At 39.1% G+C, this 19,576-nt stretch overlaps 1 long non-coding RNA gene across 1 annotated transcript; it reads right to left on the bottom strand.

Annotated features, from left to right (window-relative positions):
* Positions 1-9,404: 9,404 nt before the first annotated feature.
* On the bottom strand, positions 9,405-19,546 carry LOC120411627. The gene is made up of 4 exons (XR_005604088.1): positions 19,306-19,546; positions 14,668-14,812; positions 13,125-13,278; positions 9,405-9,823 (listed from the first exon to the last, which is right to left on the bottom strand). It is a non-coding gene; the product is annotated as an uncharacterized LOC120411627 (long non-coding RNA).
* Between the last annotated feature and the right edge of the window lie 30 nt (positions 19,547-19,576).

Raw genomic sequence — 19,576 nt, 5'->3', positions numbered from 1 at the left:
ACAAGTCTGCTCCAGAGTCCTCTGTCGAGATCTGTAACAGTTTAAAGACCTTAGAATCATGAGTAGTGGTTAGAAGGGACTGAATTTGTTTTCAGTGACTTTTGAGGAAATAAAAAAATTCTACAGAATTATTCTACATAATTATTTAATTGTATTATTTCACTTACACTCAGCATCACAGTATCTACGTGTTTATGTTTGCTATATGTTAAAGCAAAGCATCAAACCAACAGCTTTATGTAAATCCAATATAAATCTAGCACACATGACATAGCTTATATTTGAGAGAACATAAATATAACTTTTCTGCTCCTTCTGGCTGCATGGATAATTTTCCATAAACAAATTGTGGATGACTGAACAATGCTAGCCTGAACATGCCTGTTTAGGAGATTTTTGTAACAAACCCCTTCTTTTTCAGGAAGATGCTTATGCCTTAGGCTCTCTGCAGTAAGAACTAGAATTTAATTTTCATAACTTGAGGGAGCTCAGATTCTGTTTTTCAGTTTAGTTCACAAAGAGGAAGAGAAACCAGCATCTAAATACGACCATAAATATTGTTGCATCCATATCGGGACCTGATTGAGACCTACCTCACCTTCTTGTCTAGGTATGAGCAAATCAGTGTAAGTGAAACAAGGAGTCTCTCTGAAAAGCTCTGACATAAATAAGAATGGTTATGGCAGCAATGGTTATGGGAATAATCCAAACAGTATTGCAGTGACAGCTCATATTTGGTTTGCTTCTTTAGACTGCTTTCCATGAAGCTGACCCAGTTTATATCTATGTTGTTTTTGCTTTATGAGCAGAGCATTCATTAATCAAGTCAGAATTCAGACCACTGTTTTGCCTTCTGCATCAGGCATTACTCAAAATTCTCTTTCACATTCTGCAGTACAATCTTTAGAATTTCAGGGCCATATTTTGAGTAAAGTATAGGAGCTTGTATACAAAATGAGTGCTGTTTTGTGTGACATTTTCTTGAGTCTCCCCATTTAACCTATTTTCATTACTATTTAAATATATGCATATACAAAAATCTTAACATCCTTATATTCAGTCCTGCATATATCCAAAGGAAAGCATAATATATATGCACTGCACTCCATGTATAAAATAAGTCCCATAGAACTGCACAGTATCACTGGTCATATCACTAATTATTACAATGAAATTATTACAGAATAAGAAGACAAAGCAGCACTCAGCTAGATGATACTGAAAAGTTCTTCAGATTGTTTTCTTGTTGTCTAGAGCATAAGACTGAGGCAAATGTAGATATATGGTGATGCCTTAAAGATCTAGAAATAAAACAACACACTTTTGAGACAACATTAGTGTAGGAGGTAATATAAAAGCTGCTCTTTAATGGAGATGCTCTTTAATTCCTCCAGGGGAAGGTATGGAAGAATGTCCACCCCACACAGGGTGAGTAAAGTTTTATAAGTTTAGCAAATTAGTATAATTGACAATAATTCACAATTAGAAGCACAGGTCATGAGGGAATTCCCCCTTCTGCTTAAACCCTTTTATGGAACCCTCCCCTTGGTACTAGCTGTACTTTGTTTATGAGAAAGTGTCTGGGGAGAGTAGGCCATCCTTGCTTCCCAGAGAATTTAGTCTTGGACCCCCAGGGCTTGGAGCCTCTGGAGAATGTATTTTGTCTTTCTGCCTATCGGGAGGAAAAGTACAGGAGTTAGCTAGGAACTACACAACAATACAACAATAGTCTACAGAGCTACAAATATATATAAAGAAAATAGAAAAGCAAAAATCATTTCAGCATCAGTGGTACCTTCTGTTGTTCTGACTGCACAGGAATTCTGAGGATTCTAGTCTGTAAATGTATCCATACCCAGCCAAGTGCTAATCACAGAAGCAAGAATATCACAATGGAAAGTCTAAACACATGTTAACAGCTGGGAAAAAAGTATCTGCACCATTTTTTTCACGTTCTTGTCTGTTTGCTGTTAATGAGAAGTACAGATACCTTCTGAGACAAATGACATTTTTAAGGATAAATAGGAATTTCAACAGCTGCTATATTTCATCTTTTGTAGGTTATAGAGAGTAACTTTCTATTTACATAGATGTGGATACAGGTGAGGAGGAGTGTTAGCTGAGAGCAAGCAAAGGTTAATTGATTTTGCTTACATATCAAGCTCACCCCCTTCTCAGTGCCCATTCTGGAACACATAGCAAGTTAATTTAATCCTCTGTTTTAATTATGTGTCTGTATGTGTGTTTACACACATAGGTAAGGGCTTGGACAGGTGACCTAGCTACTCATCTTTGGTTCTTTTTTTCCCTGAGTAACAGTAGTGCTGTGCTGTACTGTAACATCAGATCGTTACAAAATAAAACTATTTTGGGACTGTGCTCATTGCACTCAGGGATCCAATTGTTCAGGCCTAAGGCGGTACCTGTACAAATGCTCTAAAGAAATGATTTAATCACTATGAAGTGTCACGGGAAACAGCTGAAAAGAGATTTGCCCAGGTAGTGAGAGTGGTCAAGCTCATACTATATCAGGGCACAGGCTTGTCTATGTACTTGCCCTATGGCAGTGGGGCTATAATTAGAGCTGTAGCTGCTGGATTAAAAGAGATGCTGTTATACTTAAACTCCTGTTACAAGCAAAAGGGAACATAACATATAAATGAAGCTAAGAATGTATTTTTATTCCATTTAAAGTTTTACTAGTCTAACAGTCGGAGTTAGATAATTAATTGTCATGGTCCTCAGCACATCAATAAATTTTAATTGCTTTGACCTCCATCGATGCCCATTGGTCCAGGAGATGCAGTTAAGCTCCTTGCCTGAATTATGCTGTAGTATGTTAGTGCTCAGCTAACTTGGTTTTGCTGGCTGCTTTGTGTATCTCAGATCATCCTTAGACTGCAGTAATATTCACCATCCCTATGCTTCTGTTGGAATGAATGCTGTCCCTCTGCACATTGTTGTTCCCAGCTTGAGTATTAATTTTTGTGGTGAAAAATACTCCAGTAGCTATGCTCCCAGCCTGGGCTTTTATAACCCTGATAAGGAATCATCTGTTACAGCATAAGCAGCTGATGAAGAGCCAAGACACAGAGGCACACCTTACCTTCTATGGCAGCAGCAAAAATGCACATTTTCTACCCAAACATTGTCCTTTGTGTTTCAAACTGTAATGGCTCAGCACCCCATGCTGCTCTCCATCTGTGCTTCAAGCTACAGTAAAGAACTGAACTATCATGGAAGCCCTGATAACATGCTGGTATGAATTCTTTCAACACCTGTACCTTAAGTACATTACTAAGTAATGTAATAAAGAGCAGGAATAAAAAAAAATAAGTGCTTTAAGGAAGACTATTCTACAATGGTTATCAACTGATATGTTTGAAATCAGCAGTTTAGCAAAAACATCTAATATTCACTCACAGATGCTGCCACCTAGAGTCTAGCATTATGACACTGAACACAAGGATTACAGAGTAGCTTTCAGGCAGGAATATTCAATTTGTGTGGAGGTGGGGGTGTTGGTTTCTGGGAGAGTATGTAGCAGGAAAAGGTGAAAGAATAGTCAAGCAAGCAGAAGGCAATCTTGAATTTTGAAAGTAGCTTCCTTCTGAAATGGTCAAAATCAGATCTTAAACTGAAAGGTGGAACGATGGAACTTAGCATGGGAAAACAAATTGGAGCTGCTATTCTGACCATTTATCAGAATACTTAAAAACTAGGTTTATTTCCAGTTCAATTTCCAGGTCTGAAAAATAATGGTCAGCAGAATAAGAGATGTTCTAGTTGAGCAACCTTGCCTTCAATTTTGATGAAAAAGCCTGCCAGTTCTCAAAAAGTCATAAAGAAAGTATATCTAAGCTTCTCTCTCTCTCCATCAGTAAAATATTGCAGAAGACAAAATATCCCCATGAGGCAGCCTAACTGGAAATCCAAGGCAGCCTGGAAAATGAGCTATCCTGCTATGCTTTAGAAATTGCAAATAGCAGCAACCCAGTTTCACAGCTAACCTGAAGGACCTGGCAGCATTTGCTACAAGATGCCTAATTCCATGCCTGGACTCTCACACTGTGTGTAATTTGTTTAGAAATGAGCTACAAACCTGGATCTCAATTTGCTCAACAGGATATGGTTTGATTAAATGTGTCTGGATGCATTTGTAATGGGATTATAGATTTCAATTAGAAGTAAGCAACAATCATTACAAAGCAATACTTTGTCATGCATACTTTAGCAAGCAGAACTGGGACAAGAAATAGGACTATGATGGAAAAGTCTCTTGTGTCTTTCTCCCCTCCACAACATTGTTACTGCTCCTTCACACTCTAATACCGTTTTTTCTCAAGTTCATGTTATGTTTCTTTCCTTTCTTTTTGCTGGCCTGTTATCAAATTGATGGTTTCTAGTTCCACTGAGCTCTGAACATGGTCATATTCCCAGTAACAGGCTGATCTGCAATTCTTCTGCCTGCTAGTGAATGACAGTGAATAGATCTTTACTATATTTGATTGCTGATCCAGAAGGCTTAAGCCAAAGTCTCCATGCTGTTGGTAAGGGTACAGCTTGACTGAACTAAATCAGCACTGCCTTACCCTGTGTCTGTGCTGCATGGTGGTGAGCAGGCTTGAGAAGACAGTGTCTGTTCAGTGAGCCCCACGATCCTCCCAGCTGGAGGCAGCTGAAAGAGAGCCAACACCCAACACCTCCTGCTCAATAGTTGAGTGAGCCTCACACCTGCTTTGTCAGGCTGCATCTGAAAGAGTCCTGCTGCAGAGCCATGCACACAAGGATTCTCTCTTCTCCAGGAAGCACTAGAGCTAAGACTGGTTTGGCCCCTTTGTGTAAAATTAAGGGTTTACAACGTGGTTTGTGGTCAGTTCTCTTCTAATGAGTGGATTCATACCTCTGCTGCCTACAGTAGAGACTACTGTCATAGAGACATGTAACTAAGTACAACTTAAAACCATGCACCTACATTTTCCTTCCACCAAACATGAAGTGGAAGTGCTGTCTACTCTCCAGACTATGCCCTGGAAGACTAAGTCCTAAAGTCCTGTCCAGGAAAAACTATTACCTGATATGGGCTAAAATCATGCTAGAAAGAGAGTTAACAGTGCTGGACTTCACTTGGATCTGGGCCCTGGACTTGAATAGTCTTGTGTCCTCAAAAAGCAGGAACTCAAGACTGTTTGTTAACTATGGTTTAAGTGCCCATATCCTCCTGTGAAAAAATAAGAACGCTGAATGGCAAAAGTGAAAACAAGACAAAGTAGCTTATTCTCCCTGGCTCCCTCTAAGGGCATTGTTACTGAAATAAAAAATATCACTTACAATAGGCAAGAGAGTAAGGTTCTAATGTGTTTTACAAGCATGCCATCAGGAAATCCATTCAGTCCCATACAATATCATAGAATCACAGAATCATAGACTGGTTTGGGTTGAAAGGGGACCTTGAAGATCATCTAGTTACAACCTCCCTGCCATGGGCAGGGACACCTTCAACTAGACCAGGTTGCTCAGAACCCCATTCAACCCGGCCTTGAACACCTCTGGGGATGGGGCATCCACAACTTCCCTAGGCAACCTGTTCCAGTGCTTCATCACCCTCTCAGTAAAGATTTTTTCCCAAGATCTAATCTAAACCTACTCTCTTTCAATTTGAAGCTATTCCCCCTTGTCCTGCCACTACATGCCCTTGTAAATCTTGCCCCATCTTCCCTTTCTGTGTAGAGCTACCTTTTCTCCTTATCTATCATTGTGGTGGTTTGTGATGTCTGTTATTACATAGACATCTGGCCTGTTAATGTTATGATCTGACAATGGACTGCACATGCTCAGATTTTATTCCAACCTACAGAACCAGTCTGCATCAGTTTGCACTGTACTGGAAACCCTGTTTGCGTACATTGCTGGTGCACTGGCACAAACAGTGTGGAAATGACTCACAGGCAATGCAATACTTATAATTTTGCCAAATGGGGCAATGTATTGGCAATTTTGTTGCATCTGCCTTACTATTCAGGCCAACTTTCTCTTCTGCAAGGGAAAGCAAACAGTCTTCCAGACCAGATGAATTTAAAAGGAAATATGACAAATTCTGCCCATTCATTCCATTCACACATTTCTATTCACTAGTTACTGTTTTATTTATATCCTTTAGCATAGTGAAGATCTGGTGCCTCTTAGTATTAGTGTTCTGGAGAGCTATACCCAACCCATGGAACTGAGGACACTGCTAAAGTCAAACCCCATTTATACAAGAACGGCACAAAAATATGCAGTTGCTTAGCCTGGACTGATCACCTAGTTTCTTGTTAATCCTTTATTTGATGGAATTTAATTCTTTGAAATGTACAGAAAAAAATAAGTAGAATACAAGTTGGAGTTTAGAGTATAGATAGAGAAATGGAAAACCAACTGAGGAAAGAAGAATGAGATGAAGTGAGAAACACAGGTAGCAATTCCACAGCCTCACAGCAGACTCACATGAGGAACTATCATTAAGTGTGGCAGAAAGGAGCTGACAATATCCTACAGACATGTCTGATTACTTCAGCTAATGAGAGAATGGGAAGACAAATTCCGGATGAGTGGCAGTGACCTGAGATTAACTTATCCTGAAAATCAGTCCATAGGGGAAACAAATTTTAAAGTTATAGGTATAAACTGAAAAAAAGCACCCACCTTGATGCCATTTTCCAGGATCACAAAGCACATGATGTTAGAGGTACATTAGACACAACTGTCAAAGGTCATAAGCAAAACAAGTCTTAGTTAAATATAGGGTTATTAGACCAGACAATATCACTGAAGATACTTCCTTCAGAAGGTATTTCCCTTAGGTCTGAAATTGAAACCTGACCTGCAGATCCTCCATTCTGCCCAACTTCCTAACCCCTGTCTGCTTCCTGCTGGTCACCTATGGAAACCCTCCAGGAGAAGGATGTCAAGAGCTCACAGATCAGGAGCCACACTGAGTATCTAATATGTAGTGTGGCCAATTACTTCAGGGCAAATCAGACAACCAGCAGATTGAAAAAGAATGCCTTAAGTGGTCTGTGTGATTCTTCCATTCAATTTCAGCTAAGCTATCTGACTTAGCACTGCACTGGAAAAATGAGAGGCAGCGGAGCCCATATTCACTTTTCATTCTCTCATGAGCCCCACAAACCCATATTTCCTAAGGTTTTAATTTATATTGGAATACTGCTTATAACAGTCCTTTTCTCCAGAGTTAAAACTAATAAACAGGGAAGTACAAATATGATGGGATTCAGACAGGTATAGGATCAATATGTAAAATCCAAAAGGTAGCTTGCCTGGGAGAATTAAATGCCAGCACTCATGAGCAGTGATAAATTCTTTTCTCAACACAGACAAGAATTAATGCTTTAAATTAGAATACATTTAAGTTTTAGGTGAGGGGTTTAGGAGGACTTTAGGGGCTTAGGTTTTTTGTTTGCTTGTTTAGAGAAAATGGAAAGTATTTCCAAGACTGTATATTGGAAGAAATATTAATTTCCCTTCATCTTACAGGATCAGAGAAAAGAGTATCAGGTCTGTGTTCTCAGTAACCCTTGTCTGCTTCCACTGAGCAATGCCAGAGCTGCTGTATTCCATGTGGCAGTATAATGAAGTTCATTGGAACCTCAGATGGCTCATATTTATTTCAGCACATAATTTTTAGTGCTGTTCTAGATAACGGTTTTGATCTGTAATTCCCTAGGTGGTTAAAAGCCACCAGTGTTCTCTCTCATATTTTTTACCAGCAGCTGAAATCTACTAAACCAACAGCCACTGTGGGGTGTTTGCTGGATGCACGGCTGGGGTTGTTCAGCAGTCACCCTTTGCAACCTACCCGTGATTCAATGAAGCTAAAAGACATCTGACTTTCAGCTAATAGAGTGAGGCAGAGAGCATTTTTCAAGGGATTGGAAGGCAATCTCAGCAGGACTGCAGGCACACAAATGAAAACATTACTGTGTTTTCTTTGGAAAGACAATGAATACGTTACATAGTGAGGACATTTCATGGGCATACACTCCTCCACCCTACCCACAAAGGAAGGGCTCCACTGCCCAAATGGCTAGAAAAGCAGAGGCAAATACTATTCTGGGCTTCCTGAGCCATAATTATCCCTTCCTTATTAGCCCTCAATAAGTTGACACCTGTAAGACTGTGCTTAATGTGGACACACCTGTTCACACGTAAACAACATAAAGGACTGTTTTCTTAGCATGTCCTTATTAAAGCATTTTAGTTGCTCTTTACCTAACATATCAGCTACTTGCAAACACTATGAGATTTTAGCACATTTATTCTTTCCTTATATTCATATCTGTTTCGATTTTTTATTCAACTGAGAGCTGAAGAACAGGAGAACAATGTTAGTGCCTTCTGGGCTTGCCATAAGGAGAACTGAGATGATCAGTAAAAAATTCCCAGTAAGCACTCTGTCAAGAATTCAAGTATATAAAAAAGGATGACCAACTTTCTGCTGTAGGTCAGCTGAGACTCTTCAACACTCACAGCTTTACTACTGCTGACTGCAGTCCAAACAGGGAACAAAAAGCCCTTGCATGCAAGCATCTCTTGGCTAACGGTAGATTGCACGATCCATAACAATTCAGTCCCGCTGGGAAGTGTTTAGTGTTAAGCTCAGCTACTCAAACTCATTGGCATTTATTTTACAGATTTCTTCTGTGCAAAATCCAAGAATAAAATAGTGGAACTTATTTGTAAATCATCCAAGATGTTATCAGCTCAATGGTTATAAACATTACTTAGATTTCTATGCACTCTGCTTTCCAGTCTTTTAACAGTTACTGCCCCAGCTACCTGCAAGCTGCATTTTTGTCATGAAACCTACACACTCACAGCCCAATGCAGAAAAAACAGAGGTTTATAAAAGCATATTTAATCCATTGGCACACATATTTTCTTTCATTAGGTATTTCACACTTCATACCACAAGTTTTTTTACTATATGGAACTAGAATGACTTAAGAAAGGTCTAGATCCCTGCTTTCATTAGATAAAATTTGTTGCAAGGAGAGGATGAAAGGTTTAAAAAAGTCACAGCTGATTTCGGAGATTGGAAAGCTGCAGCAAATAGATTTGAGTTCATTATATGGCACTTGGATTAAAATATCAGATTCTGACTACACAAATAAGATTCTGTAAATCCATTTCACTTTTTTCTCTATTTTTTAAAACTCCATTCCCACAAGATGATTTTTGCCTCCATATTATGGTGGATTGACCCTGGCTGGATACTGGGTGCCCATTGAGCAACTCTGTCACCCTGCTCTGCAGGTGGACAGGGTAATTTAACAAAAGGTTCATAGGTCAAGATAAGGACAGGGAGAGATCACTCAGAAATTACCATCATGGGCAAAACAGTGTTGACTTGGGGAAATTAGTTTAATTTATTACCAAACAAATCAGAGTAGGATAATGAGAAATAAAGAGAAATAGTAAAACACCTTCCACCTACACACCCCTTTTTCCTGGTCTTTAATCCCAAGTCCTCTTTCTCCTCTCCCCCAGTGGCTAGGTAGGACAGGAAATAGGGGCTGTGGTCAGTCCATCACAGGTTGTCTCTGCTGCTCCTTCCTCCTCCAGGGAGAATTCCTCACACTCTTTCCCTGCTCCAGCATGGGGTCCCTCCCATGAGAGACAGACCTTTATGAACTGCCATGAAAACTAGCATATTACTCAGACTTTAATTCCATGAGTTTAATTTTTATTCTTGACGAATATCAACCTCCATATCTTCAACCTTCATAGCTCCTGAGAACATATAAGGAGTGAACCAAAAAAGCTGTAAAACAAGAAGGCAAATAGAGAACTCAAAAAATATTCCTTCAACAAAAAATAAATTTTAAAATATAGACAGAAAAGTAAAACTCATCATCTCGGAGTTTAGATCAGGTTCTGCTGAGCATTAGGGACAGCCATTGCTCACCCAGTTACCAAGGTAGTTAAGTGCCAAGTCTCTGTGGCTCCAGCTTGCAGCACTCCAGGTTACTGCTCTCCTGAAATGCCAGTTAAAAAGCAAACAGGAGCCAGGCGCAGGCATCTCCCACTCTTGTGCAAGACCTTCCCCCAGCAGGTTCCTTCTTGAAAAACTAAACATGCCCCCCACAAACCTCATGGCCACAGCTCACATAGCTGTGTGTAACACCATTACTGCCACACGCTCGACCTGCCCATGCCAACCTCACAGTAAACTAAAGTAATATCATAAGTAGATATTGGATAGCAATTAAATAGATATTTCTAAATTTTACCTGGGGTGACAGTCTCAGTGAGTGCTGAATAACTAAATGCATCACATATTTTCTTTGTCTAAAATGTAGTTAAGCTGTTCTAAGCAGCTTTGTTATGGATTCTCATGGCTGAGTAATGGGCAAACTTGAACAATTTCCTGTGATACTGTTTTGGAGGCAACACCAAAAGACCACTAGAAACATCTACCATCTGTAAGCTAAATCTGAGTGTTCAGTGTCAGTGCAGTTTTGATGAAAACTCGAGACCTTGTTAGCACATTCACAGCAGTCCACATTCCAGTTACAAAAGGGAAGATTAGTATCATCAACTTCAGTCAACTCAAAGTTGACTACTTCAAAATGAGTAACCTTAAGCCCTATATGTACGAAGAGAATGAATGAGGCACCTCCAGAAGGTAATTCATCTCACCCTAAATCTGGTGTTTTAGAAAAGATGAATCACTCCCTGCAGACAATTCATTTCACTGACTCCAAACTCAGTGTTTAAACTTAAACAGCTTCCAAGATTGTAAGTCAGATAGGATAAAGGTTGCATAAAACATCTATTATTTGAACTCTATTATCAGATATCTACATAGGCATTTTCTTTGGGAATATATGTCCAGAAACACCTAGAAAAGCAGGCTTCATAACGACAGGCAGATTCTGAGTGCAAATCTTTCAGAACTTAAAACACAGTCATTACATAGCCTGCAGTTACTAATATCTAAAGACATGATATAGTGTAGCACTATATATGAGCCTTCAGTAAAAAAATCTATGACTTTTCAGAATTCTGCTAATAACTTTTCAAATATCCTGTCTGAAATGAACAAACTGAAATTTCCAAGGAGAGGAGCTGTTGACAAGGCTACAGTAGTTAGCAAAACTAAACAAAGCAGAAACTTAATTCAAAGAGCCCAAATTATTTGTGGATTTACTATTTAAAATGTATCATCATGCTTGGAATTCTGCATACACAATATTAGACATGGTAATTCTCCCGTTTTCTTATGCAGCAAGTGCCAGAAGTATTTATACCGTAAGTATGCGTCATAAGAGAGGGAATAAGCAAAACAAAAAAGCACAGAGGTGTTACAGAAGTAGTGAGGGAGTTGGCTCATGAATACCTCAGACTGAAGTTGTTAACTTCTCATGGTCAATTAACTGGTGTTAGCCTTTCTGCTAAAAGTTTGATCACCCCCAGTCTTTTTTCCTCTGCAGGAACTGGAAATTTCACCTCTGATCACAGCACTTTGGGGCTATCTTAGGAAATGTTTTTCTTCTCTTTCTAAAATGAAGATAATGGCTGGGATTCCGCATGAGGTTAAGAAAGCTGGAAAGTAAGTGCAGACATCCAGTGCATATAAAATGCTTTCAGCTATTCAAAACACCCGCATAGGGCTGGTAAACATGACACAATGCTTGAGGAAGACACATGTTTCTACAGGGGTTGTGAGAGAGCAGAAGAAATGTCCTACAAAACATAAATGACACTAGAGATCTACATACATGAGGCTGAATCCTTCCCAAAGGTAGGTGTGCCTACAATCATGCTGCTTCCTTAGGATCTCATTACAACTAATCAAGATCTAACCAGCATAATCCAAGGAGACTAAAAAGCACCATCTTACTGAGTAGATATTGACAGCTTGATTTCATTGCCCATCAGTAGACACCTAGAATTATTTCTGATGTCATCAGGTGTTCAAGACTCATGGCTCCCAAACATGACAGAGGACTTGGGGAAGACCAGTGTCCTTCTGGAGTGGTGGCTAAAGATCGGCAGAGTAGCTCTTTAATATCTCAAACAGCACTCAATATCTGCACAACCACCTCTCATAGTTGGTCACCTGAAGCTTCCTCTGGGCTCCACTGACTATATTGACTAGATGTTCATTTTAGTTGACTAAGCATATGAACCTAATACCATTTGAGGTGTTTAAAGTCTTCCATACGACTTTCAGAAATGCGAAGGACTCTTTCAGGCCTTTTGTTATACTTATCAAATCCACACAGGTGACAAGCGTTAATCTCAGACTGAATCCCAAGCAAGATTTCTTATCTATATTTAAAGTTAACTAGAAGGTTGTTAGAAGAGATTAAAAAAAGAAAAGCAAAAACCAAAAAGCATAAAATGCTCGGGAACTTTCAGTTGAGGGCATTAATCAAGAAGACTATTCTATTACTAGTAAGACCAAAATTATGGGAGCCAATGTTACGCACAGAGTTTCAAACGCACATCAATGTAACTGCTGGCTCCTCCTTAGACAGCAGTCTAAAAACTAAAATCTCTAAAACCCATCCTAAAAACTGAGGAACATTGGTTTGCTACCAATTGGTACAGCTTTGTACCATCACAGCTGTTTAGGTACTCTTCCCAAACTGAGCCTCCATTTTTTTATGTGATATATATGTAACCAACAAAAGGGCAAACTTCTGCCCTAGGAACCTGCAATCTAATAACAAGACAAGACATAGCAGATGGAGACCTGTTGCAGTAGAGGAAGCACAGTGAAATCATGACACGTCTTTACGTGTGAAGCGCTCTCTACATACCAGCAATCTGTTAAATTCTGTAAGAAAACAAAACCTCTATGAAAACTTCCTATGTGCCAAACTGATACAAAAGCTTTTTCACTATTTGAAAGTAAATTTTAAAATCCCATCTAAGAAACAGAGTTAAACAGATTATTTTTTTAAATTGTAGATTGTATCTCAATTGTACAAGAAAATCCACTAATCTTGACATCACTTCCCAATCCGTAGTAAAGGGATAAGTAAGATGAATTCATGAACTCTATGATTTTTCTCCCCTTATACTTTTTGGCTTTTAATTCTCCTACTACTCACCAGCAGCCATTTCTCTGTGTCCTTTCATTAGACTGACATTAAAAGATGGTGACCTCTGTATGGAAAAAATGTTGAGACAATGTGCCATGTGGAGACAACAGAAGAGGAAAATCTCTACAAACTAATTTTCTGAGATTTAAAGTTTACATCAGTCCTGAAAAAAAGAAATGCAATAATAAATACATTGTGCAGAATGCCAAAAACTAAGGTATATTTTTTTCCCCTAAATATTTGACTCCTTAGTTTCAGTGGTTATTCGGAGCACTTAGGAAGACTTTTTTACTCAAACTTAATTTCTGCAGGTGCACAGGAAGATCTTTTTCCCCCCCTCAAACCTAATACTTGCAGATGCACATTTAGCAGAGATTTTAATTTTTTTTTCCTGTGTTGTTTCCAGTAGAAGGATGAATTTGCTTCCCAGCATGCATTGGTATTTCATAAAGATCCATCTAAAAGATACTGGATTTTTTTTATCCTAGCACATCTGTGCTATTTACAGTGTGTGCAACACAAAGGCACCCTCAAACAAAACAACACAGAACTGAATTAATTAATATGTTGAGCTAAAATAGAGTTGTTCTGCTTGAGCATGGCTATTATTTCAGAGGTTTGGTGCTGCTCTAAGTTGAAACAAACAGAAAAAGAAATAAAAAATTCACTCTTTGAAGGTTTTCTCTGAAAATATTTCTACTTCTTCGAGTCTTTTTAATTAGTTTTCTAGAAAGATGTTAAAATTAACTTTTTCAAATAATTTTATTTTTCAGTTCACAAAAGAGCTGAAGTGTAGGATTGTTTATTTCACTTACAAATGTAAATGAATTTTGGTAAGAGCAGTCAGGAAATGGACTAGCAAACAGTATGCAAGAACACAATCAGAAGCATTTGGGCTACTGTAACTTGGCAGGTTAGTGATCCACACCCTGGGTATTTTAGGCAACTGAGTCTCATCTCCCTTGGAAAACTCCAGTTAAAAAACAGTTCAGTTGTTTGCCTTGTAACTCAAATCTTGAAGTAGTTACAGAACTTCATTGTCCTGGGTTTTTAAGAGAAATTTGTCTCTTACTTAATTATAGCTTTTCCCTATATATCAGTTTTTTACCTTCTGATTAAAAGCTCAACCATATTTCAGACTTCTTAAACGCAAAGATAGATCCTTCTTGTAAAATAGACCCTCCACTCCCTTGTCCTCATAAACTGTACCTACAGATCTTAAAGGGTTTCCTTTCCTTTTAACTTGGACAGTTAGAATTGTACATGATTCTGATAAGCATTGTCGTTCAACATGGCATTAACACTCCCATCTTTACCAGAGATATCTGACCTCAAGCATCCTTGCATCATATTAATCCTTCTCACAAATATTATACATTTTTAGGCCACACTGATTCTGTGGACTAATTCAACTAAAGTGCTATAGTGACACAAACACTAATGCTCATTAAGTCAATCTGGAAATTGGATTAAATCATCTAGACAGACTGATTCCAAAACAGTTTTCCAGTTGGAAGAGAGCATGAGGGAAGAACACAGTTACTACTCGTACTTTGAAATGAGGAACACGTGGTCTCCTGTGAAGTGACATGAGTGAAGGCAAAGCAGTGATCTGAAGTTTCTATTCTCATTCAGGGCTGAAAGCAGCCCAAGGAAGATGGGAGAGCCAGAGAAACTGCAGTCAAAAGCCTTCTCTCCTGTAAAGTGATGGAAAAGACATGGTTCAAAGGGGCAATTTCAGAGGTCACGAGATGACAGACAGGGAGGCTTGAAACCTGGTTCCTTCCTTTCCACTAAAATTCCCCCTCCTGTGTGAAATACTGAATGCTATGCTTTTATGAAGTTCCCTCCCATTTTACGGCAATGGAATTCCAGCACCTTTAGTACCTGAACCTACGCTGTGCTCTGAGCTGGCACCTCTGCTGATGTTTCAGAGCCTGTCAAGAATATGCAAAATCTCAGTTCCATGGTTTAGGATGAGATCAGCTCAGCTACAACATAATCCTCATACAAAGAAAGCAGCTTATAAAGGTATTTGAAAATATACCACTGGGGGAAAAAGCACTCTGGGAATAAAAAATGTCTGGTTTTCTTCTTATTTGCATATTTGTCCACATTGCATTTTTAAATTATATTAACAATAAATCTGTACTTCCCTTCTATCTTTAAGGGCTTTTATTTTCATTCTCTGGTCTTAAGTGCTACTTAAGTGTTTGTTTGCCATTGGATTTTGAGAGCTTCTGTTGACAAACCCCTTAAAAGTTTCTCTGTTGCCTTTGGTAGTATAAATGCTTGTTTATTTATGCAGCAACATATATTTTGTATTGTTTGCAATATATCACAAGGGCTTCTAGCACAATGTGAATAAAAATTTTATATACTACTTCAGTGCTCTGTTCCATGATAGTTCAGTATATTAGAGGAAGATATATTTAATGTTTGCAATGTCTCACTATGACATGCTATGCTATTACTGAAAAATTGATCCTCTAGTTAGCATTAATCAAAATATTCAGCTGAATGACAAAACATGGGCATTTACAGTGGCTTTTGTTCTTTTCAATTTTTTCTACAAACATTTAATTTTCAACTGGGCATATGGCTGAAAACTGCAGGAATACCTCTCTTCCCTCGAATTATGTTCACAGATCAGGTCAAACAAATGGTTACTCTAAATTTTGCATATTATGTTTAACCATTCCTCAGAAAAGATCAAAGGCAGTTTTGTCAAACACAATGTGGGAATTTGCTCATTTGAACACTTCAGTACATTTAGTCTTCTAATCCAAACAGAGAAAACTACCTTTCCAAACAAGGATATAAATTGAACTCAGTACTTCAAAGCTTAGAAAACTTTGTTAGCACTATACATATATTAGCATAAAGAGCTACTTAAAATAGTAAAAAAAAGGGTACTTATGTGAATATAATTTTATGAGTAGATGTCTGAACCACATTAACAAAGTGTATGAATGAGGCAGCTGCTGATGCATTTAGTACTCGTGAGATTTTCCACATACATACATGTGCTGTTTAATGCCCTGCATGTCAAGATTCATTTTGCTCAGGGAAGACTTTATTATTGACATGAATATTCACTGCAAAGAAAGACCAAATGAGTACCATATTTCCCCTACCTCCTGTTAGGTAGGTAATCACACTAATTAATTGAAAGTGTGTTGTTTCCTAACCGAACCAATTATGCAGAAAAGGCTGCCTGAGGTTAAGCTAAGTACCCTCCCATTAGCACAGCCACAGTGCAAATGACAGGAAAAGAGTACAGTGAAAAGCAAAACATTATGCTATTTATAACTGTGCACTAAAAAGTGACTGTGACAATGAAAAAAGCCAAAGCTACCCATGGCACAAACAGCCAGAGTGAAAACCCTTCTTCTAATGTAAATCCAACAGCCAGTTACCATTTAAAAAAAGCTTGTGCTTTATCCTGCCAGATCTCTCTGATAAAGGAAGGGGTCATTAGGCACCTGCTCCTTCATCAGAGTAATCCCGATGAGTCACCACATCAAAATTGTTACTAATATTTTGTATACCAGCACAGTAAAAAACAAATGAGATGAGAGGTAACCTTTTTGACTGCTAAAATCAAAGTAAACACATTAATGAGCAAAACCTGACAGCTAAAGCATTCAAATTTACAAGCTTACCTGTTTAGTAGGAATAGATATCCAGCAAGTTATGAAGAGAATATCATGACATATGCAGAATGAAAGAACCATTTAAAATTTTCTAATTTATACTCCATTTCATTCAGTTTACAAATTGTTTTCAGACATCCTATTATACAATTATTTATTCATTTCCACCTGCATAATTTCTAATTTTTCATCCAAAAAGTGGTTACACTGCTATTTCCTATCTTTATCTTAATAAATTCCTTAGATCAAAAACATATAGTTTGCACACAATCCAACCGCCCTGTAAATATCAGGTAAGATTCCATTCCTAGATGAACAAGGTGTGGCACTGCTCTTTCTGAGGGAAAGGAAAATATACTGTGCATATCAGAATTCCCCCAATTCATTTTTTATACCAAGCCAAAAGTTCTGTGATGAACCACACCTCTTAGAAACTTTGTTCTTCTCTGTTTTGCATTATTCATTCTTTCTATGAATTTTCTATATACTCCTAAAAATACTTTATGTAGTCAAAAAAACCACCCACTACATTACTATTATATCGTTACATGAATACTAGAATACAAACTTTCACAATGTACTTTATGTCATACAGACAGCATTGATTCATTTTGACAGGATTAATAACCTCATCATTTGCTTTCGTTGTCCCCAATTAAGACAGGGTAATTGATATTCCCAGAGTGAATCAATGCAATACTGTGCATGGCTTTCATAAGAAATTATTTCCTTTGCTTTGTGTCAATGGAGTATAGCCAACAATCCATATTATAATAATTATGTAAAATTTTATTTAAACTTTTACTATCATTAAAGCTACAAAAACCTTCGCACTTATTTTATACACCTGCAACAATGAAACAAAAACATTTCTGCTACTGTGATAGCTCTGGAATCAGTGAACTCAGAAGAACGGTAGTAAAATAAATGGTATCAACTTCATTTTTCAGCATCACACCTCTTGCATAAAATAGATGCTAATAACATTAGAGGTCAGTTAACAGCAAGAGGTTTGTGCAAGTATAGTAAAATAAATCAGTTACTCTATTTTTAAAACCAGATTTAACATAATTTATAAGCTGTATAAAGAAAATTGATTTCTGCTGAAAAAATAATCTGAATTGTTACTAGAATAGCAATAAGGTATAGAAAATATTAATGCATCTGTTGTGCATACATCTCCAAAGAAATGAGTTCTTACAAAATGTCTTTGATTGTGGACTCATAACCTGCAATTTGGAAATATCAAATGCTTATAACTATTGTGTATTAATATGATTCATCTGCTCCTTCTTTGCACACGGGTAGAACATAAGTCTAAGTTTAAAAAAACCCCAAAGCCCAATAACTCAGCTCTACTTACAGATTAGTATTTCCAAAAATCTGGAAACTGTGACTTGAATTCAAGTCATACACACACAAGTGAAGGTCCAAGCCATTATACATCACTTTTAGATCTTAACTACAATGCCCCATTTGACCAGTCCGGTGATTCAGATTTTAGTTGAAAGGGATTCTCTACAGCCTGGTAGAGTACACACATAATTGAAGGACTACAAATCCACTTCGGGTTAGGTAGGAGGAATCCAGTTCTAAGACCCCAGTTCTTTTTCCAGATGTTCCCTCTGGTAGGCTATTTCTATATAATCTTCATTAAAACTGCCCCCAAAACTACTATCACATTTTTTTTTCCCCTCTATTCTTCCACTACACTATTCATTACATAGAAGTATGCCTAAATCAAGGATCTGGCTAAGAATCTCCCTTGCTGTCCTCTTTGGCGGCAGAGGAGTCCTGCTGTAATTAGTTTAGAGCTTGGTTTACATCTGTGTTTTAGGAAGAGCTGCTCTTTGAGGAGCCTGTCTCGCTCCCTACAAAGGCTCCAAGACCAGACCTCAACAGCGCACCTCAGATGCCCAAGCAAAATAAATCCTGCCCCTAATTTCTCATCTCGAAGAGAACGACCAGTAAAACTAAAACTATAAATGCTGTTACAACTTTTGTTCACGCTATTTAAAGTGCACCCAGCACGACACCAATCGTGCCAGAGACATTTTCCTGGGACTTTTGGAAGGCAGAGTCACAGAGTGACAGTCAGGGTCAGTGAAAACACCGGCTGTGCAGGAAGGAGCAAGAAATCTGGCAGGACAAGGAGAGAGCCTCAGCAGCACGGACCACCCTCGCGGTGCTGGGCAGCTCGCAGCGCCGTGCTGCTGTCCCGCCTGCAAGGTGCACTGGTGGCTGAGGCTCCCGCTGCTCGCCCCGGGGCGGGAGCACTCCCTGCGCACTGCTCTCTGCCATTGCCACAGACGAGTCAGCTTCAGGTAAGTGCCAAAAAGGCCTTTAAATATGTGCAGCTCACCACTGGACAACTAAATAAATTCAGCTTGCCCCTCACTGCGTAATAGCGGTCCCATTATATGGCAGCACTATTGGTCTCACACCCTACTTGTACTCTAAATGTCATTGCAGGTTTCGGTAGCGGCAGCTCTTAGCGCGGCTCACGCTCAAAGCAAGGCTCACCCCAGGCCCACCTGCCACAGCCCCGGAGCAGCCGCTCTCGGGCCGGCGCTGCCGCATCCTGGGGCGCGGGGCACCCGCCCCCGCCCAGCCGCGCCTCCGCTGACAGCACAGGAGAGCTGCTCCCGTGCCCGCCCCGCCGGGATCCAGCTGCTGGAGCCAGGCCCGAGTGCGGAAACCGCTTTTTCCGTAGCTGGCTTTTGTTCCGTTTGTTTGTTTTCAGTGACCGAGCCCGCGCAGCGGCGCCTCCGTGCCGCGGGGCGGCGCTGCGGGCGGAGACCGGCC

Source organism: Corvus cornix, chromosome 3, assembly GCF_000738735.6.
Source record: "Corvus cornix cornix isolate S_Up_H32 chromosome 3, ASM73873v5, whole genome shotgun sequence".
NCBI classification, from domain to species: Eukaryota; Metazoa; Chordata; class Aves; order Passeriformes; family Corvidae; genus Corvus; species Corvus cornix.
This window is presented reverse-complemented; position numbering and strand designations above follow the sequence as displayed.